Source organism: Betta splendens, chromosome 15 (assembly GCF_900634795.4).
Source record: "Betta splendens chromosome 15, fBetSpl5.4, whole genome shotgun sequence".
Taxonomy (NCBI): domain Eukaryota; kingdom Metazoa; phylum Chordata; class Actinopteri; order Anabantiformes; family Osphronemidae; genus Betta; species Betta splendens.
The window spans coordinates 13989985-14013390 of record NC_040895.2 but is presented as its reverse complement, the minus strand read 5'-3'; the positions used below and the strand labels follow the sequence as shown (position 1 = coordinate 14013390).

At 41.0% G+C, this 23406-nt stretch overlaps 1 protein-coding gene across 2 annotated transcripts in view; it reads right to left on the bottom strand.

Moving 5' to 3' along the window:
• The window catches only part of ikzf5 (IKAROS family zinc finger 5), a 98334-nt gene that overhangs the window by 67903 nt on the left and 7025 nt on the right, over window positions 1–23406 (bottom strand). For both annotated transcript variants that reach the window (XM_055502543.1, XM_055502544.1), the window contains one exon: window positions 22593–22661. The gene's annotated coding sequence lies outside the window, so the exon portion shown is untranslated. The remainder of the gene's footprint in view (window positions 1–22592; window positions 22662–23406) is intronic.

Below are 23406 nucleotides of genomic sequence, written 5' to 3'. Positions count from 1 at the left end.
AAAGAGAATATTATAATACTTAAACTAAAAAAGTATATGAGGGACGTAAACAAAAGCCTTAATGTAATCTTTCTTACATTTAGTTTTTTTCACATCTCACATCCCTCCTCATCCCCCAAGCCCTTGGGAAGCAGCACTCCAAGGTCTTTCATTTGAGCTTGTATTATGCCCCTGTATCTCTGCTCATTTTTCATCCGCATTGCATTAAGTATTGATATTGATTTCTTGTAAATGGTGGTGAAATGGATGGGTCGCACTTTTTTGTGTTATTGTTCAGCAGCACTTGTAGGTAATTTATTATGGCTGAGGGTCCGGTGAGGCCTCCTGGTTCTGTGCGCCTCGTCCTGATGGAGCGTGCCAACCTGACTAACAAAACACACCATGCAATGAAAGGCCACTCATGAGGAGAATGAAGCATGACAGAAGTGTGCATCCACACTAGCACCAGCAAGTCCATGCATTCACGCTATCCCTCTCGCTATTACGCTCAGCATTGCTCACATTCATGGTCCACCATAAACCAGGACATAAGAGGGTCCCTCGGAAAAAACACAAAGCAATAAAGTGAAAAACGCTAACTTTCCAGGCATTTCTCAATCTTAACATGAGTTGTGCAGTGGGCAACTATTTTATTTCTACTTTCCTCCTATTTTTGAATATTATTCTTTTTAGTGCTGTAGCAGCACTTGTACTGAAATCCATTCCCAGTTTTGTGACAAAGCGTGGCCTTCTTGACAAACTGGAGTGGTTTACTTGCATTGTCATCCTGGCCAATTTCTTTTCCCTGCTGCCGCGGCCCCAGCAGTCTATTTGCATTTCAATAGCCTCCCTGTCTGCCTCTATATTGCCTGATATTATGTCTGCCTTGTATGAATTCGAATTCAATGTCTGCATCTGCTGTTCCACTCCTGAGCAGTCCTCGTAAAAAGTGAATCATGAAATAAGGCTTGCAAGCAAAGGACATTGATGGTGTGTGATGATGTAAACATTATCGAGGCTTGTATATGAAATTCCTTTAATAAAAAAAAACTGTTTATATTTATGTTTTGCTTTTACATGCAAAAGAACAACCTTATAGCCAGGTGATTGTAAATTCTAGGATTCTTGATGGAACCGTTAACACCTGCAGTCCTATCAATAGATTTCCATTGCTCGTTTTAAGCCATAGCTGTAGAGCAATCCTGCATATAGCTTGTGCTTGCATGACACAGAGAGACCTGAGATAAAGAAAGGTGCTGCGGTAAAACTGATATGCCCTGTTTACCGTCTGTGTCACCACAACACCAGCACATGGCCACAAACCCGGGATGGTGCCACAATGTCGGACACTGTGGGTCACATGACCCAAACCGAAAATCCCACAGAAGTCCCTTAGGTATCCCAGAATGCCCTTCTCACCGGCTGACTATCTCTCATACACGGTGAGATATATGGGATCCGAAGGCCACAGACAGTTACTGGTACAGCCGGGAGGATTTACAGGAATATTTCCTTTTAAAAGATTTAAGGCATCAGACTGATTAATCTACAGTATTCTTGGGGATAATGGACACGTAAAGTGAATTATCAGTTCAACTGGCCAACCCATGCATCCTCTAGTTTCCTCAAGAGACTTTCTGAAATTTAAAATTAAATCTGTAGAAGTAAAACAAAAAAAGTTAATGCATGTTTCCTTTTTGGAAACAATCATAAAGGAATGTTTCCAGCCCTCCTCTTAGTGTTAACCTCTGCCAAATGCAGCTTCTGTTCAGAAACAATTAATGCCAACCAGTGTTCAGCTGCGCAGGCAGCCTAACAGCTGTGTTTGGGCCACTTGTTGTGCCTCCAGCACAGATAATTACAGCAATCCAAAAGCAGAGCAGCCGCTCGGGGAGTTTAATAATGTACAAGTAGTCGCTATCTCTTTATAGATCATGTTACTGCAGCACTCACTGACGTGTAATTTAGATCAATCAAAAAATATGGCAGGGCTATGAAACCAGTGCCTTTGATAATAGTTGGCAGGTAGTAGTCACACCCTGTTGTCGAAGCATCTGATATAAAAGGCTTCATTCCACCCTCCATCAAGGGGTCTGGTGGACTAGGATGTGTAACCCAGGCAACAGATATATTAAGGCATTATGGGACTTGATTTAATTTGTCTAAATGGGAGCTGGAGTATCTTCGTTCTCAGTTCGAATGTCCCTGTTAACCACCACTACAATGTAATGGGCTCCTCAACTTGTTGCTGCTGCTGTGTGTGTGCGTGTGTGTCTGTACGCGTGTGTTGTGGTTGCATGCGGACACTAACAACTGGCAATTTTTGATGTAAATTATTACACTTAGTCAAAGTGTTTTCCTGGCCAACGCAGGAAGGTAGTGTACAGTATATGCTACATAACCTTGATCACAGAGTAGTGACATTCACACACCCTAAAGATCCTGGTAGGACTCCCTTTAAATCCACAACATGTGAGGTTAGAATGTTTTAGTTCAGGGCATGTTTTAAAGAATAGAGTTCCTTTGTTCATTATGAATATGTTTTTTGATATCTATATTATGAGGTCCCAGTATCAATGCATTGTTTCAATGCACTGTTTGAACCATTATAATTTAGCAGGTATTACTTAGATATCATTTTTTTGTTTTTGCATAGGACTCCCCTTGCCTCTGGCATGCTTTAAGTTATCAAATCAATTCTTATTGTCTATTTTGAACTCCCTCTCTTTCTCCCCCTATGCTTTCAACCTATAGTGTCTTTGTTTTAAATGGCAATTCACCCTGTTCGTCTGCTCAGCCACATTAAACATCAATTTCCTCACCGAGCACACATTACGACCCAATAGCACCAAATAAAATCTCAGCCATTTATTGTGCCACTCCCACCTAGCTGTTCTGGCACCGCTATCCACCACTGGCACCCTCATCAAAGCAGCCCACATCCAACAACAAGGGAGCAGCTACACAACAAGGCCGATGCCATTCAACTTCCTCTTAAGTCGTTTTATACTTACTGCAAAACAGTAACAATTTCAAGGGTCTCTGAATTCCTCCAAGAGCCACCGGGTTTATAAAACATGCATGAGGTGTTCAGTAAACAATGCCCAATGGTCTTATTCCTTTTAAATAAAACTATTTCCATGAGATGTAAGAGAGACTTTAATATTGCCTTAAATATTAAAAGAGAGAACTGAGCCTCATCAATTTTTCATTTATTGGGCCCGCGTGTAAGGAGTCATCAATCTCAAAAGAAATTACTGACATTTTCATTTCAAATAAAAAAGGGTACACTTTATCCAGTGGTAATAGGGATTGCCACTCTTACACATGGAGCATTAAATGGCTTCTGGAGTGCTGAAAATGAGAAAATTTTCTTTTGTTGTCTCAGAACAGATTGTGGTTCTTAACCTTGTGAAGCAAACATGCATGAAATTGCTAAATAAAATTGCAACATATTACCCTTCTAAAGAGTCCAGCTTTTAAGGGCAATGCAGTTTGTTACAAATCAATAACAGTCTACCTTAACAAGTGCATATTCCTGTTTCCAACAAGCCCCAACTCACTCAAGAAATAGCCACCTAGTTGTTCTGCAGATCTTGATATTGATGCACGGTGACAGAAATGGATTGTTTAATTCCATTGGTTTTATGATATATTGTTATAAATGTCTCCATCATTAGAGCACCTCTCCGCCTAGTTGCCTTTAGGCTTGAAGGTTTGTAATTACTGCACAATAAACAAATGGTCTGTATAATGGGGAAAAGGGTCTTGGGGCCTACAGGCACCGGGAGAGGATTACAGGCAAAGAAGCCCACTTTTCACCCCCAAAAAACCCCTCAACCCCAACTCCGAGGCCTGTCCCATGTCTCACCACAACTCCCCCATGGAATCACCCCCACTGAATTATTAATCACTGAGTGGTGTTGATATATCATTAGCCAAGTACATACATCGTAGACGGGGGAAAGGGGGTTACAGTAGGCCAGGATTTATAACAAAAGCTTGACATATGCTGCTAATTCACCTTGAGAACTTCCTGCTCTGTGAATAATTGCCCAACAGAAGAAGACTTTGTATGCAGCCATAAAGTACTTCCAGGCCCTTCCTGACGCAGGCAACTACACCCATAATGGATGAATATTTGTTTATAATTTCTGTACACAAGGCTGGTTGTCAGTCCCCTGCTCTCCCGCTCACTGCTGTCTCATTTGCATAGGTAGATTGAGACGCCGCAAGCGTAACGAGGTCGGCCTGTGTGTTGGTGATGGAGGACGCTGATGAATAGAACTCTCTTCCCTTCGTGGCACCTTTGTAAATGTTTGATTAGTTTTGAATGGATTACTGTTAGATTATCGGGTTTGGGGCCCAAACCTAGACATGGCTCTGCTACTCAGAGACAGTCCCTTCTGGGTGTCCCGTGACAGAGCCATGGCTGTGTGCTGACAAAGACTGAGAAGCATGGAGGACGAAGGCCATGCTTGTTTATGCAGAGTTGTCAAAATGTTTTATAATGCTGTTGCTCAGACCTGGTAGAACTTCGGTGTCTGGAAACCCTTGGGTTTTGGGAATAAGGCTTGACAAATCTTTACATAAAATCTGATGCAGTAGAGAAGGACTACCATACGATAACGTGATATACAAATATGCAAATGATTTCAAATCTGCAAACTTTTATTGAATCTTGTCAATCATGAATCAACCGCCAGACACTTTACTGTACAATACATTCCTAGAACTAAGCCTGTTCAAATGCAGCCAGAGTGGCTCAACATTCCCGGGATATTTAACGGGTTGGTGGGAATCTTATAGTCACACAGCTATAAATTTCATGGTGCTGCTGCAAGACACTCTTATATTGCTTATGTGGCAATCAGACTGGTGATTATATGGGTAATGAAACATGTGCCTCCTCCTGGTGTCTGGCCCTTCCATTGCTTGTCTCCTTTCATCTCTTCCTCTAACTTTTCTTTCTCACTCTGGTTAAATCTGATGATGGATGGGACGTAACTATTAGAGGGAGCAGTAACCCATCAGTTCCGAAGCCTATTATGCACAGTTGGATGCGGGGTAAAGGCTCTGCACTGTGAAGCAGTGGCACCGTAGCAGGCTGCCTCACGGGTTAGAGCTAACCCTGCCAGCCACCCCTGACGCCCCCCACTCCAATTCGTTTGCTCGAAAACTTGTCTTGTACCTTGACAGCGCCGCCGCCATTGTGCTCCCTCCCTCAATCTGTTTAGCTTCCTGTTGTGACCTTTCATACAGTCAAATATATTAGCGAGTGGTGCACTCTCATTAAAACAGTGCATTAACCAAAAGACTCTTTGGAGTCTAAATGACAGCCGAAGGAACTGAAAGCTAATAGCCGTGGGCAGTTGGGGAAACTTAACTCATGAATCAGTGCGCTAATGCTGGAGCAGCAAGCCTGGAGCGCTGTAAGCGTATGGCACAATCTTCACTGCCCCCCCTCCCTCTCTCTCTCTCTTCATTTTCCTCAGCGACTCCTTTTATTCTGTCATTTTCTTCTTTTCCCCACTCTAACTGCTACTTATCTCTCATATTCACTATCACTTGCTATATTCACATTCCAATTCTCCCTGACACATTTATTCTTTTCTCTCACTCCTTTACTCGATCATCCCTCCCTTTTCCTGCTATGTTATTTGTTCGTTTGACTCTCTTTTCATCTCATCCTGGTCTCTCTACTGTATCACAGTCATTGGTGCCATCATTTTTACTTTCTGGCTCCCTGCTATTATAGTTCTCTCCATGTTCTGGCTACCTCTTTATCCATTCTTATTGTTTTCAAAGACATGGAAAGAAAGGGAGAACGTGGCCAGAACAAAGCTACAGAGAAATGAAGCTAGAGGAAAGTAAAAAAAAAAGAGAGAATACTGTAGAGTGAGACAAGTAAAAGAGAAGAGGCTAAAACCTCATTACTTTCCTCCTGATGGGAGAAAATGAGTGAGGGGGCAATAATAAAGCTTGAATTTTTCAATACCGTTACAAATGGGGCTCTGACAGCTCACCGCCAGTGCAAGGGACAGGCGCCGACAACGCATGGTGAGCCACCGAATTAGCAATACTATACATCATAAAATCTAATTAAATCAAGGAGCAGAATGAAATTAGTTTTCTGTGACTCAAACCGCCCGCCAAAAGGGCTCTATTAAATGAACTGTAGAGAGGGAATTAAATAATTCACAGTGAGGGATTTTGCATTTATACAAAAATTGTGCACTTAATTGTCCGTGCTATATTACAGATTTGGCCTTATGTTAACAATGAGCCTAAAGCACACTTACTTGTGCACACTGGGCACACATTAGGGCCTACATGGTCGACAAGGCTTCAAACTAAGGGGATATTAGAGAAACCATTGGCCTGATGGTACTAGTAAAGTAAAGCAGGCAAAGAGTAGCTGATAATAAATAAATTAGCACAATTAAGACAGCTGTGTTGAACATATGAGTACTATTGTTCCATAGGATTCTTCAAAACGTGTTTGTCCATGCGTGGTATAAATATTCTAGCCTTATTTAGAAACTAACAGGTAAACTTGCACGTATGATGAAGTTCTGTCTGCAAATCGAGCACTTTTGTGACGCCTGTCAAATGTCGAACCGTCACAGAAATTCTCCTTGGTCCCTCAACCTCATACACCCCCTTTACTTCAATTTCTCCATCTCTCGCGGTTCCCTACCTGGCACAAAACAGCACAACTTTATTATAGTCGCTGTCAATACCATAATAATAAAAGAACGTGGAGGGGAGAGACTACCATATTACACTTCTAACAAGAATATAGCAGATGCACAGTGAGTGAATATTGAGTTTTAAAACTTGTCGGCGTGTGATTTGTGGCCTTGTCAGTACAAATATTTTTCAATGTCACGGCAGCAAGCCGGGGCTGTCACTTCGGCGGTCAGCTGGGACAGGGGGAAGGAAAAACACAATGATCTGGCCCTTAATGGAGAACCGTTGAGACTGGCATGGAGGTGATGAAGCACTGTTTAGTTTGCGGCTGCCATTTTTCTGCTTGGGGACACTATTATAAAACACAGTGTTATTTTGTCAGATTTCAATCATAGACCAGGTTATTTGTCACCTGTTGTCACATTGTTGGGGCAAGTCAGGCTGACGGTGACATATGACCTGTTCCTGTCCAACCCCCTGCTTTGGAGAAGACCAGACTTCTCTTTAGTCAGGAGGTAAAACTAAAAACAACTGTAAGAATGTTTAACTAGCACAAAATGCTAATATAATCTAAATTAATTCAGAGAAAAGCAAGTTTTAAAATATTATATATATATATATATATATATATATATATATATATATATATATATATATATATATATTTTTTTTTTTTTTTTTTTTTTTTTTTTTTTTTAACTTGCTAGTGACTAACCACTCTTAAGTGTCTCTTATTTTCAACTTGGCTGCAAATGAGAATCATCTTAGAGCAATCTCAGGTCTCAACTAGACATTGTTTAGCAGAAGACAGTGTCAAGTATCCTCAAAGCAAAAACAGCAGGGAGTCTTAATTTAATTTCTTCTCCAAAGGACTGCTGTTAGGTGGGCTTCTTCATATATTGTGCTTCCTTAAAGCAAGGTGTCAAGATAATAATAGTGTTTATTCTTTGCGGACGACCCCATGCTGTTCACAAGAATTCAGAAATGCCCAGTTGGACACAAGAACACCCAGGTGTGAGTTGAATTCAAAAGGCCCTTGTAGCTAATCCATTTTGCAACATCACTTTTCAATGGAATTGTATATATTCAATTTTATTAGTGTGGACTAGCACACACATACAGTACATACATACATAACAGTACGAACGTACGTTATGCCCGTTCACTCTTAATACTGGCAGAGGATTTCCAGAAAGCTATACAATTTGCTATTTAATTTTCCTTTTCAGCGATTACATCTCGTACGGTGTGCATGCATCATGGAGGAAAACAAGAACCAGGTTTCTCTATTTGCGTACTGACACTAAATTATGTTTTTTAGCTCACAGTACATGTCGGCAAATCGGACACTCCTCAGTAGCTTCATTTTCAAACGACGTCAGTTTCATTTCCTTGTCGCCCTTGTGTTTGAATGTCATGGCCTCTAACACAGAAAAGGTATAATCCCCATGTCAGGCATTTCCTTCAGTTTAAGCCAAATGAACTGTCTGTATGGCCCATTACTTTATACTCTTTGTAGATGCTGTTGATACCAAACTATCACCTAATGTAACAGCATGCAAATAGAATTTGATTACTAACACTGCCTTCTGTTGGTTCAGGGACAGGGGTGACATTGTGTACCTTCATAACCCATCCTTTTCCCTGAATAAGCCTGTGTTATTGCTTCTCTTCGCGTTTCATGTACATGAGTGGATGCTTAACAAACGGCTTTTGTGAATTAACTGAAATATGTAAAGCACCGAGAACCTTTTCCGTGTGGCAAGCTTTTTCACTCCTTTCTACATTTTAACACCTCCATGCATTCATGGATAAGGTGGTCCTAGCTGACTAAATCATGGATAGATATGCACCAAAATGTACAACAAAGTACAAAGTACATACACTTTCAGTATGTTGCGCACATAAGGATAGACACACAACAACCATTAGCTTTGGCTGACACGACAGCCATTAGCACACTGTTTCTAGTTGCAGCATTCCAATCCAAAAGAAGAATCATTTACATAATGTGTGTTTTCCCCAAATGGTGTGAACAACCGGCACTCTGTGTAGGTTTCCTGCTGGCAAATGTTTCAAACTGACCTTGGGAAACGGTCCATCCGCAAACAGTACGCAGTTACAGCCATAATGGGCCTTTTACTTGTTTTTGTGTGTCTGCAAGCAAGCAGATACAGTACGAGTTTGAGAGTGTGTGTATCTGCATGTGCGCACTCATGCCTTTTGTCTGCGTCTATGGCTGATGACTCTGTGCCAGCCGGACAGCTTTTATACGTATTAATATTAATATGTTCCTGAGCTGCAGCCCATCACAGTCCTGCCCTGTGGTGCAGAGTGTCCAAGGGCGACCATTATTATCCTGTTCTGACTGTCAGTGAACCTGGAGGAAAGTAAGATATGCACGTTGACTACTGTGCTGGGGTCAAACAGTCAGGCTAATACAGCTCAAACCACCAGGAGGATACTGTAAAACACACATGGATAGCATGTGTTTATTTGTACTGTACTTCTTTTGAAACATCATCTTACAGGATACTGTAGATTCAGAAGGTGCAAAAGGAAAGACCGCCATGTCAATGGTATACACAGTTCTCATCATACACACTTACACATGACGGTATACCATAATGAAAAAAATCCCTTCATACTACAGAATGTTTATAATGTATAACCCATGACAAGTACTATTCTTTTTAGACTGATCTGGTGTCTTGGTCTTGAGAGCAGTATTGATGATAATGTTAACTGTGTCCCATAAAATCAATCAATAAATGGAATATTAAATGCATGTCTGGAAGGTTGTCAGTAGAGCGCTCAGGGGTGAACCTCAAATAGCCTGACAAGGTTTATTGCCTTTTATGGGGGATCCACCAACACACGGTTTCCATGAAAATACACCTGTACAGTATATCAAAGAGGCTGTGACATCATAGGTAAAGACAGAAGGGGAAGACAACCACATGTGGTTAATCTCTTTCTCTTTATTCCCCATTCACTTTTATGCATATGGAAGAAACACGTCTCACCACTACACACCAAAATAGATGAATTTTGCCTTAACAAAAGCAGCCTGGTAATTAAATGCAAGATAAGGCCATTCAGAATGCCCAGGACTGTGCCAGGCAAATATCCTGATCAGCTTAAAATCAACCAAGTGGAGAGAATAACAAAAATCCAAATTGGTTGGTCTAGATCAGCTTGATAGGGCTTTCAATATAATACACAACAATGGCCAAAATGAATGGGAATCAAATTACAAGAGCTGTGATATGGCATGAAACTGCATGGGGGAATTCAAGCACAATCACTTTTCAATGCGGCTTCCAATATTGCAGCCAATCCTCGCACGATTCATATCCGATCACAAATAATGTTTATCACCCTCATATCTCTCTCCCTAATGGAAAAGGCCTAGTGTTGGGGTTTAAGGAGTGCATTCATTTTTAATGAGGTCTGGGCATTGGCCAGAATGAAATGAACAGGCAGAGAGTTTGGGGCCACAGTATAGCAATGACTGGCAGTAAAAGGTCAATCCATTTTTTCTAATTTGACCATGCTATGTGTTGCTACAAATTGCTGAATTATCCCTAACAAACAAGCAGCATTTTCACTGTAATGTTACAAAATATTTTAACCAAGAGGTAAAGCTCACTTTCTACTGCAGCAACAATTTTTCTTAGCTATACCTTCAAAAGCTTGTACCATAAATGACAGACTACTAGCACAGAGAGCACAGTGGTGTATTGCAGCTGCGCCAAATCTATTACACTAGGGTCAACACCTCACCTCAAGAAACAATTTCCTATGTGTGTTTTACATTTGTGAAAATCAACCCAGTCACATTTATAGTTGTTTGAAAAAGAAAGTAAAAGCCAGTGTTCCTCTGCAGGTCTCTGTCTCGACAGAGAGAAGATATAAAACTTGAATCAAGTAATTCTCTGCAGTGTTTGAATTCAGAAGCAAATTTGATGTAAAATAAGCCCTCATGCAAAAGTAGACACTCATACTTTATGTCTAAATGTGGAGGACAAGATGTATTTCCTGCTTCCCTCAGAAAGCATGATTGGTGTGTGACTGTGTGTCGTGACGAGATCACTTGCCGGGGCGGAGGATAAAATGTCGCTTAGGATAATGTGATTGCCCTTAAGGTACAAGAAGGTGAATTATATTCCCTGATTTATAATCTGAAAATTAAAGACTCACTCATTTTCTAATTTAATTCCACCTTCAATGGAACAATGTTCACTCTGAGCCAAATTGGCGAATAATGTTACTAATTCAGATGCAGATGTAATTCTATTCGGGGGGCTGCGGTGCGTGGTGATGAACGAGTCCCGGATGGATCGTTGCCACTCCTATCTTCCCGTCTCGACAATTCCCCAGCAGTTGTGATAATAACCTGAGCAATAAAGAAAGGAGAGGCAGTGCTACCCTGTTCTACTCCTCATATCCAGAGTCATCTGATACTTCATCTAATAGTATTTCTGTCCTTTCCTGTGTCACTCTGTCTTGAGTCAGCTGACACTGCTCTTCCATACAGGAAAACAGAGTCTACAGAACATTATTGATGTAAAGCTGCATTACCAGAAAGACTCCTAATAAGCTGCATAATTACTGCTGCCTTCTGCAATACAAAAAAGTCATTGCGATAAATCTGCTGTTAAAAACTTGATTGAATGCAGGGTAAATGTCAAGGTAATTATGAGACGGTGAGGGTTAAAAGCAATGTTAAATCCTCCCACAGAGTGGTGACATTCAAGCGAAGGAGGAAGAGGTAGCAAGGGAGGAAGAGCCAGGTTTGTAAATGTATCAGCAAGTACAAATCTCAGTTCCTCACTTGTCACTGGCCCTTTATTTAAGACCGAAAACCATTTGAGATGTGACCTCTCAATGACTGGTTTCTTCCTGACACTAATGGGTCCACCGAGATGTGAATTCATCACATAAAATATGATAATGACACAAACACAGGTGAGCGCTGAATTACCCATCGGTGTTAGCTCACTTGACATGGCGAGGGAACATTCACCCTGAACACAAACCTCTCTCCAACCGCAAGGTGTGGAAGGTCACCAAGTGCAGATGAAAGGGAACAAAAGGAAATGTGTGCAGCCACTTCTGCACCTATTTTGCACGGTAGGCTATTCTGGAGATGATAAAGGAAGTCTGCTGCATCCCTTCATCCACCTCACCATCAAGCACCTACAGTATATAGATACCGGCAAAGGGGCTGGCAGGGTCAGGCCATTTACTCACCATCCAGTCTTGGTGAGTGGAGGGGTCAGGTGAGGGGGTGGGGGTGGTGACACAGCTGATAGGTTGTGGGTGCAGTGTCGTGAGCTTCCTCTTCAGGACCTAATGATCTCCTGAGCATAATTACTCCAAGATGACACTGCCTCTACAAACCACGACTAAAGGCTAGTTCACTTCAGAAATAATGTAAAAGAAAAGACTTTTCTCATGCCGTTTTGTTCACTCCTGATCCATCCACCCTTTGTATACACCCTACGCTGCCGTACAACCCGAGGCTCTATGACAAAAAGCCAATAGAGCTAGCTGCCAAGGCCTAGGACTCAGAGAAGGATAACTGGCACAGAAGGTTAAAGCAACAATGTGCTCAGCCCCATTGAGCTGCTCCTTCTGATGGTGCCTGTGTATGTGTGCATGTCTATCTCAGAATCAGGGTGTACTCAAGGTGTCAAGGGCTGTAAAAATGTATATGCTCTGATATATGTAAAAGAACACCTGCTCATTTGTGTCTACTACAGTTCCACATATAATGGGACTCATTGGTTATACTGGAAAAGTATATTAGTTATTAGTTTGAAGAGAAATTCATTGTGCACAAATTAAAAAACATGACGAGTAAAGTACACACAGACTTAAAACTGCCTCAGTAAAAATGCTGATTATTTACTTCTTTCATATAAAACTACAGACTTAGAAGTATATTGCAAAATGTCTGAATTTCCAGATTACAAATGGCTTTCTCTCAGGTAACAATTTCAAGATTACTGCTTTTCCACAGTAGAGACGCAGCTACAATGTGAAATGTGCGATATCGCCTCTCTGAAAGCCATAATGGTGCCTTGTTTGAAAATGACAGGTGTACGAATGAGGCCCTCTCTTTTCCTAAGTATGGCAAACTGTGGTCATTCACTCGGCTTTGTTTTTAGCGTAATAGCCCCATTTACAAAATGTCTGTGAAATTAATGTGGGACAAACGTGGCGGTAACCGAGCCAACTAATTTTTGTTCATTCAACTTGAATTATTAATAGGTGAGAAATATACCATATGCTTTCAGAGGAACGACATACATTCATTTTATACAGAATTGCTGCTGTTTTGTGAAAAGTATAAGTAGCTTAACTGCTCTTTTCAAAAGGGGTGACTTATAGAGGCCCTAATGATGTATAAATCAGCCCGTTTAATTATGCTTCCAGCTGCTGCCTTGGGCCGGACTGAAACTATAGGTCGTCAGCGCAAAGACTCAAGCCTTCATCACCTGAATCCCTTTTAATCAACCAGCAGTGGCTTTTGCATTATGAGTTATTGAAGGTAAGGAGGGCGACAAAGGAGCATTCAAAGTGTTTATGTTTATATATGTGGAACACATGTGCTAAGGTAACGTAGGTTACCTTTGTTCTTACATTAGAACTTCAATGACCCATTGATTATGACTGAGAAATAGGAAATAATAGGCTGTCAAACACTGTTGGATATTGTTTCACTCATGAGAGTGAAGATTCACCACTCACCACCATGACAAAGCTGTCATTACAGATTTAGTGTACAGCTTAACAGAGCACTACAACATGGTTATGTCGTGGTGAAGAGATGGGGCACCACCTAGTGCACAGTCCCTGCCACAGCCGCAGCCTCCACTGGAACCTTTTAGTTAGTGCAAGATAGATTCAATATGCATGTTTGCAGCAGCGTCAGCTGTCGCACTTCACAGCTTACTTTGCCTTTTGTTACACGTGCTTGGATTTTAAACAATGCTGCAGCATCCCCAGGTTTTACAGATGCTGGAGTGCCTGTTAAACACCTGGATTAGGGCTGAAAGCGTCTAAACTGAGCAACCTTTATGATTTTTTTCCCCAAAAGATGTACAAAGCTTTAAAAAGGCACTAAATTAATTGGACAAAACAAGGACTCCAGCTCTTTGTGAGATTAGTTAACATTGTAAGCGTGAAGGTGTTGAGGAACATGCCTGATGTTTTTAGCTTTAAAAAGCCATGTGCTTTGCATATACAAACTCCCATTTGTTTGGCAGAGCTAAGAAAGATGCAAAGCATGGTGGTCACCCTGATCTGCATTGAGGGCTGGAAAAGCAACAAAGGCAAACCAATGATTTACTGTAAATGTACGACAATGTGTCTGACGACTCCCAGGGAAACGCTATGGTTAGATGAATTCTAATGAAATGAAACTGCACGTCTTCATTATCCTTTTGTTTTGTCACACGATGAATCAGTTAGAATTTGCATGCATTATTTATTCTGAGGTCACATCATTTTTGCAAATAGGTTCTGTATAACCCTGTCATAAATTTATAGTCATTGTTGGAGTAAATTGCAAAACTGTAACCACCTGGACTTCTATTTGTCGTTGACCTTCTAAAGAAACCAGAAGGCCTTTTTACAGATTTATGTACAAAAATAACTAGTTCTTGTTTGTTCTCTTCTTCTTGTTTATTAAACACACTATCTACATGTTTGTAACAAAGACGCACATCTTAATACGGAGTCGAGTCAAAACCACATTGGGATTAATGACAGAACTCCTCCTTGTTAATTGCCACATCAAACAAGCAGGTCCTAATTGGCAAAGGTTCCAGGTTGGTGCTAAGTGGACACAGAGTGGGCGCTGCCTCTAGATCGGTGTCTTTGTCTGCTTTCATTAGTGGGTCAAGCCCCTACATTAAGAAGCCCGCACTGGACTTGTGTTTGCTTTGGTGGGTAATGAAACACACACCTGCTACTCTCAGACACTGAATAGAAACTTGAATCTAATATCTCCATCATGTGGCTTCTATTAGTGTGTACAACGCCTATGTTTTGTGTTGATTTTACATTTGTCTGTGTTGTAGCGGATGTCTGGGCTTCTATTTGTTCTGCTGTTTTAAAAAAAAAAAGTTCTAGAATGAGAAAATATTAAAAATGGTAGAAAAGAAGAGATGAAAGAACAAACTCACATTCAAGCAGTCGGTCTACTTCTGTCTCTCCCTCTGCAGACTAAAATAAGTACATGATTTTAAGGTTTACATTACACGATTATAAGATTTTAGTGATAACATACATTTATACTAGAGAACATATCGACTCATTGTGACAGTGATAAAGTGTCCCGATAAATAAAATTTGGGATATGCGGAAATTGAGTGAAGTAGTAATGAAAATTAAAAACAGATTGATTAAAATTTCGCTGCCAGATTTGTATACAGGAACACATACACAGTCATGCAACCATGCTGTTCCATCTTGAAATGCTAATTTATGATTAGCATCATTATGCAGTAGTGTAATTTCACAAAAGCCTTCCCACAGTGGCGCACAAAAGACTCATTCACCTCCAGAGCTGCTCTGTGTGGAGAAGAATTATGGCACGCAGATGAATTCATTCATGTGGGAAAGGATTTATTCGATAATTATAGACCTTCACAGTTTTAATGCCACTTAATGAGGAGCTTGCATAGTGTGATTCCTACTTGGGCTGACAAATGGATGTTGGTTTTTTTTCTGGTGTTTTTTGTTTTGCTCCATCTGTTAGCCTTTCTATGCTCAGAACTGGCTAAAGCAGCACTTGTGGGGTCTGATTTTTCTATCTGTGCATTCTACAGTAAGTGACATTAAGTATGAGGTTAATTAATAGGAAGGTGAACTGGTATAAATAAATATTGTGCTAATAAGCGTCCCAAATCTCTCTCTACAAAGCATATATTCACGTTTACGTAATCAGTACATTTTTACATGATTAAAAGCTAACAAATAAAGTTAAAAATAACCATATGATATTAGTTTTAACTGGACATTATACGCCTTGTTTACCTCAACTAGCAGCTGGCAATAAACACCCTCATATATTATCCAGTTCAAGGCCGTCGCTCTCTGACAGCAATGTTTACAGTAATGCCAGTCTTAATGCCTTATAGCCATGTTGTTGTGGAGAGGTAATTAAGTTGCCAAAGTTTAATTGCTCAATCAACAGCAGTTAACAAAGAGGCATCAGTGGCCTCCTATACTTTCAACGTACTATATTTATAATAGCTAACAATTACAGCAAGGGCCCTTTAGTTGGGACAGCACTAGTAAATGCCGCTGGCACTAATGAAGCGCTATAATCACTCCGCCCACAGCAGTTATTAGTACCAAATTATGGGTCAGCTGGAGGGGTAGCAGTTATGCGCATTAAGATGAACAACACTGCAGCTTGTAGCAAATACACATGTACCTCTAATTTCCCCCCACAATGCAAATTTCTTTTTAAACAGTCCAAAACAGTTGATTTTTTTTTATTTATGATTAAAATTCCTAATTAATATTTCCTTTTGCCAACAGGTGTAAATATTTAAATTGCACCATTCATATACAGAATGGTTTACAGCACCCATCTCCTTTTGTATTTCTTCTTTGACTTCCTTTCAGTCCTCCTCTCCCACTCCCTCTCCCTGTTGGGTTGCTTAGCCTGGCCCAGTGGAATGCTACATCCCTTTGATCAAGTCTTCATTATCAGTGACTCCATGACTTATGGATTTTGGACAGTAAGGGGGCTAGCTGAGGGAGAGCATGGCCTCTATGTGTAAGAGGCCTCTCCACACAAGACTGAATAATCACCAGGCATCCTGCCTCCATTAATGAGAAGTATCCCCATCCACTGCCGTCCCCAGGCAGCATCCACCAGGTGGAATGCTTGGCCCCTGTCACTCATTGCACTGCTGAGGGCTATTAGCAATTCATTAAGCGACTGACTGGCCGCCTAGCTGTATCAATTAGGAGATAGCTGATATGTCTGTTATTGTCAGATTCTGTTTGAGATTGCACTGCTTTTCATCCCATGTCTGCTTATGGTTTTGTGGTAAAGCCGAGCTGTTGTATTAACCATTTTTAAAGGGCATGTGGTTTGCATGGAAACAGTGTAAAATAACTCTAATAAGAAACTATTTACAAAATAAATATTAGCAGCTTAAAAGAGGTTTGACTCAGTCCTTTTGTGTGCGTTATACAATCAAACTGTGACACATCTTATTTTCCTTATAGCTGTACTGTACTTGTATCACTAAACTTCTCTTAAAACAAAATACAGACAAGGAAAATTGTTGCCATCTGGAGGTAAAATAAAGAACTGCCAAAATTCCTCTATTGGTATAATTCTAGTGTCAAGAGTAAAGCTTGGGCTTCTCTTCAGAGGCCGATGGCTGCTGTTCTTCAAAACTCAAAATGCCCTTTTCAAATTAAAATACAACACTTTCCTCATCACAACAGTCACATCCGGTAATTGGCTGAATTGCTGCTTTCCATACCAACAAACACGCTTCAGACCGTAAATCTGGTAAAACTAGAAACACACAAAGTACTGTATGTTACAGTTCACAGTAATTACTGGTACTGTGGTGACGGAGTAAAACAGTACTGCATATATAAAATTTGTTTAACAGCCGAGATCCTTGTGGCCTTGTCTGGCTAATATATAAAATTTGCCCAAAGACTCAACGGTTGTTTAGAGCCAGCTAGGCAAATATCAGGCAAATTCCCCTTGTTGTTCACAACACAATTCCTCATTTCACTTCATGTATTCAGATAAGAGCTTACTTCTTTGCATGCATATCTGATCATTCCATTTGTAGATTCAAATGGCGATGGCCTCTATCACCGTTGTTCCACAAGAAGGCGCCGCCAGTGAAAAACTCAACTTTGAAAGAGCTGTGTAAAAGTAACTGTGCATGTGTCTATTTACACACCTCTGTAAGATTTGCATTAAAAAAAGCTTACAAAACAGAGTCACACTTAGCCTTGCTGGCTTGAAGTGACAATTCCACTCCCTCTCAACTGTCACCATCACCTCTGACTGCTGTTTTCAAACTGCGAGTGACATTGCATGTTTTGACTTGAGGTGGCTAGACAGACCTAAACAATAAAAAAATTCAATATAACTTCAAATTATGCACTTAAAATTTTGCATACTGTTCATATACTGTAATCCTACAGATATATATATATATATATAAAAAAAATAGTACACATAGCTCTGCAATCAATGGCATGCCAACAAATGATGCAGACAAAGCATGTCTCACTCCTCCCCCTCAATCTGCAGACTAAAAATACTTAGGTAGGTGACAGAAGGACACAATTACAAAAAATAAGATGTCAACTCTATTCTCACCAGAACGATACGTGAAAAAGCAACAAAAAAAACACAGGACGGTGATGATAGTGCCAATTATCACGTCCTGCTCAGGGGTCAGCTGCAACAGCATTAAACCAAGTCGACATTACCTGATAAAATTGGCTAAACAAAACTCTTTCCTCTCCTGTGAAATTGTGTGTCAGCCATTAGCAATGCAGTGCAATGCCAATGACTGACATTGCTGTGTACTTAGCAGTGACAAGGGATGTTTGTGTATGGGGAGGGGTCAGTAGGCTGGTAGGGGTGCAGTGCAGGGGATTGATCGGGGTCTGCATTGTTGCCAAACGGGAGGCGAGGGTGTATTGGTGCGTAGACAATGAGCCCCGGCCAGAGCTGAAAGGCCCATTCTGTGGATCCCTGTTAGCTGTCTATTATCCATGGTCTCCAGGGGGCTGCTAAATAGAGGGCATGTGTTAGGCAGACATTTATCATGTAATTACAGCACTAGGATCCGTTTCTGATGGTGTGTGATGATTACTAATAATTACTGTGCATTTCACGCCTCCAAAGGGGCCAGATGGGGTCCCAGGGCGTCAATGTGGAGAAAGGGTGCGGAGCACAAAAGAAGGTGAGGGAGGAAAATGTAAAGAAATCAAAAGACAGAGAAGGGGGTGTCCTGCCTTAACCATTTAGGAGGTCCTCATTAACTAAATGAATTAAACCATATGTGTCCAATTCATAATTAAATGGAAGATTATAATTTAGATTTTTTACAGACCAATTTCTAAATTATCAAAATGACCAAAATTATAAACAATTTAAATGACTGTCAGAGCAATATAGAATTTAGTTTACAGAATATAGTAACTATATAAAGAGCAAATACAGTACAAGGAATAATTAGCAACAAACCCGATGGGTGTTTAACATGCAGTTTCCTATGTACAGTACATGCACATAACTATGCACTATTTTTCCATAAGCAGCTTATACACTGACACAAAAACAACAAGGTTTCTTGAGGATTTATATGTGGTATCATATCAGATATAAAAATCATAAAAAAGATTTTCTATCTGGAGCTAAGACTAAATGACTGGGCTGAGGTTTAAATAAAAAAAGAGAAACAACCTCTTGTGAAAGCAGCCATCTTGGCTCCGTCAAAGAGGGGAATGGGTCTGTGTGGTATTGGACCCAATGCCAGTGAAATACAGCGGCTCACTGTTGTATTTCTGCCCTCTACAGGAATCTGGATAAATCAGAGAGGTCAAGCTGCCACTGATATGATGTAGTAAGGAAGCAAAGGAATAGGTCATGCTATTGAGTGTATGTGCGAGCGTGCACAAGGGTTGAATTGCTGTCCACCATTTAAACCTGAAGCCATGAACTGTAAAGAACGGGTCAACAGCAGGCGCAGCTGTACAAACTTTCCCCGAATGCCGAAGTCATACGACCCTTACTGTTCGTTTTACCTGAAGCCCAGTGTGCTCTAGATAAATACTTGTACCTAACCACAAACCTGAACCACAGAGCAGTGGGCAATGGGCTTCCTCTTTTCAGCCCACCCCCACTGTAGAGCCAACATACAGTCCACACCTGGTCAAGGTGAACTCCAATGCGACAATTCACAGGCAGCGTTGTACCTGCAGCACAAAAGGCACCTAAATCAGTATGGATGAGGAGGGAGGGCAGTTGGTCGGGGAAGATGAGGACAGTCCTGTTTAATAGAAACAAATTGCTCTCCACTTCCCGGTGACACAGATAGCAGACCATTTGTGCCTGCTGGCCTTTGTTGGGAACAACAGAAAGGAAATGTACTCATCCTGGCCAGGGATAAAGTTCGGGCTTTTTGTTACACGCCAGTTACCTTAGCCTCGGTGCCCACCCCCTTGAACAAGCACAGCGGTTAAGTAGTTCAGGTGCTTGCTACATTATGTTAGATTAAAGGTGTCCCTGCTTCTGGCCCGAGTTGAATTGCCTCAGCTGGAACTGAAGGGAAGGGAGGGAGAGAGCAGCGAAGCTGCAGGACCACGGCGCATGAATAGACATCTTGTGCATGCTCACAGAAGCGAAACTCTTTGGGACAGCCAGCCAGCCCCTCTCTACACCGAGGACCTGAAAGAGAGTCTGGAGGGTGGGTTGGTGAGTCGGGAATGTGGAAGGGGGGTGTCCTGACCCCTCCCTACACTTACTACTTTTGCCCACTCTGTGTCTTCACCTTTATTTCCCCCAGGATGGAGAAAAGATGTACATTTGTTTGTTACAGGGACTAGGACAGGTGGGCAGTGGGCAAGATCTCAAATGCCTTTTTGAAAGCTGGAAACACACATACTGTTACCCCTAGGGAACATGGATCTGAAGTGGACACAATGCACAAGGACAAGGGGGTGGGGGGGTCTATGTAACTGTGCGCCAGCGTACACCTGTGCTACCCACTCACTTACAGAGTAGGGTCAGTAGAAGAGTCGACTGAACCTTTGAGAACACTGAACAAAAGGTGATTGACATCTGACACATGACTGGTTTAACTTGCACACCGTTTATTGAGTGGCAGCCAGCTGTTTGATTTCATTATATTGCATAGCTGTTTTCAGAGACATCCTATATGAGATGTGTTTATATACATGTTCTGTTAGGTGTCAGTGCATTGTTTTATATGTACTGCAAGAGTGTCACTAGTGAACTATAACAATTCTGTCTCTGTTATACACATGTGCACACACTTCTATTCTATTACTCTATCTGGGTCTACCGGATCAACTTGAGGTTGGTCAAGCGAAAATGTGCAACAGGGTCTGAACATGTCTGACTTCCACAATCTCATTCCCAAGGTACGGGGTCAAGTACAAGAGTCAAAGGTGAAGTCTAGCCCACAGGATAAGCTTCCAGTCTACAGGGAAATACTAGAGAGCACACTATTTCTAAAATCCCAAAAGTGATTTAGCAGATTGCTTGATAGCACACACCTATCGAGGCATATGCTGGTTTCTGAACAAAATTAAAATCAGTATATCCATTTTAAATTTATTTAAATTATGGGACTGCATTGTAATATCATCAGGTTTTATGGCTTTATAGAAGCAACCACATGGCTCTGTGTGACATGAAGCAAATGTCCAGTAATCCACATCTTAATCTTGTGCCGTGCTCAGCACAGCTTAAAGAAACTGATACTCCTGTGACTACTTTAGCGGCTGATTGTGTTACCTTTACAATTCGGCTTCCCCTCCTTCCTGTTTTGTACCTTTGGAATGCCCGATAAAAGTATCCCCACTGTGGCTTTCCACCTGCACAAGCGAGGATACGGCAGTGGTCTGGGGTCAGAATTAATACGCAGCCCCGTGGGGAATCTACATAGGATATATTCTGGAACAAAGCGTAGGCGATATTAAAGGGGTTGGATTGGGAATACAGACGTACTGTAACCTGCAAATATATGACATATATATCAGTGGTTACTGGAAAACAGAATCCCTGAACAGGAGAAGCAGCACACTTTTCAAATTTTGCAGTGTAACTCTGTTGGCACTTGCCTAATAATTTACTATAGCTGTGGAGAAAACACACAAAGGAGTTGTGCGCTGTCATTTTTGAACATTGCACATTAAGCACAGTTGACAGTGGCATTTTAACTTTTATTTTATAATTATGCAATTTGAATATTCTTTTATCTGATAAAATGTGTTCCAAAGAAAACAAATGATCTCAAGCTCTGTGGAATATTAAGGCTATCATGCTTTGACACATTGCTATCATATGGAAATGTGCTGAAAAGATAAAATGAAAATAAACCACAACGACAGTGTATAAAAAAGCCTACTACCCATATATAAAACTTCATTATCTATAGTTTGCAGTAATTACTATACAGTAAATATAAAAGGCACAACGTGGCAACAAGATTCCTTTGTTTTTTATGAACAGGTTTTCTGAGGAGAACAGCATTTTGTATAAATGATAGATATTGATGTAAATTTCAAATTTTTAATATTGAACAGAGCACTTGGTGTGTTGTGATATCCGATATATGTTTTGCTTTATCGCCTATACAAAAATGAGCATTCATATGCAAAGACTAGGGTTATGGTTGTCAGCAGACAGTAACATATTTCTTTTCTTCCCCTAAATTCTGTTTCAGTCTGTGCAGAGGGGAGGCAATTAATCTGTCATAGCTTCCAAAAGAGGCAGATCACTTTACCCCCCTCTGCCCCATTATACTGACAGCAGTCTTATTAGCCACAAGGGAAACCGACCGCCACATGAATTTGGCCACTGTTCACCTATGGGGCCAGGGCAAGCCTCTTTTTACAATAGTGCCAATGACGGTGAGATTTTCTTTTCAGTTATTAATTTGATAAATATATTAATTATGACCTGGGGATGACAGACCAATCAGATTGTCAGGCGCCCAGTCGTGGGCTTCTACCCGCCGCTTTGGTGATAAGTTCTCTCAGGTTTCTAGAGCAGTCATCCAGAGGGCTGGGACGTCTTATCAGCATTGGGTCCATTCTAGGGATAATTTCCTGTGTGTTGTAATTAAATGGTGGCTCTCTGGTGGCAAACAACTCACCTTGTATCGCAAAAACCTTGTGTTTCTATGGGGATGACTCCAAGTGGGGAAATGCCTTTGACTTGTGACCTACAACACAGACAAGAAAGAGTTACTGTAGTGTGATTCCCTTTGTAAAGTTGATTGAAATAAATGTTCTAGTTCACCAAGTCAGTCTCGTGGTTCACTGATCTAACTTTATTTTATCTGCAGTCCCCAAATATTAAAACCTTCTGCCTTAAAGATGAGAAATTAAAGAAAATTAAAACAATATATACAAACAACAATGATGATATATATGCATTTCAGTGATCCGATTAAATTAATACTTCAAATATTTATAAACAGCGGTTTGAAAAAATTCATAACAATTAAAACACAAACTGAGATAAGACAACAAAAGACAGGGGAAGTAGGATAGTAAGCTCGAGACAGGGCACATCTGGATCTGAAGGACCCAGTAATGTGATAACTTGAATGATGAGACATCAGGGTGGGTTTTCCTGATGTTAAACAGGGCACTTGGAAGCTGAGCCCAGGTAATGCACACGTTAGACATTTGCACATCATGAAACAAGACCAGAAGAAACCAGGTGTAATTAGAAGTAGAAGAAGCATGTATGACACATAATGCAATACTTGTGGAAAGGTAGATGTGAAGCAGACCTTTTCATATAGAGCAGCTCACTCCTACCAGGGACTCTACCCCGTGCCACTGGGCCTTGTCTGACAGCCGTCTGGACTTTAAAAAGGGGTGATAACTTAATTTCTACTCATGTCAACACTGCTACAGGGGCCAAGAGGAAACTGTGGGCCTATTGTGTGTCTGCCAGAT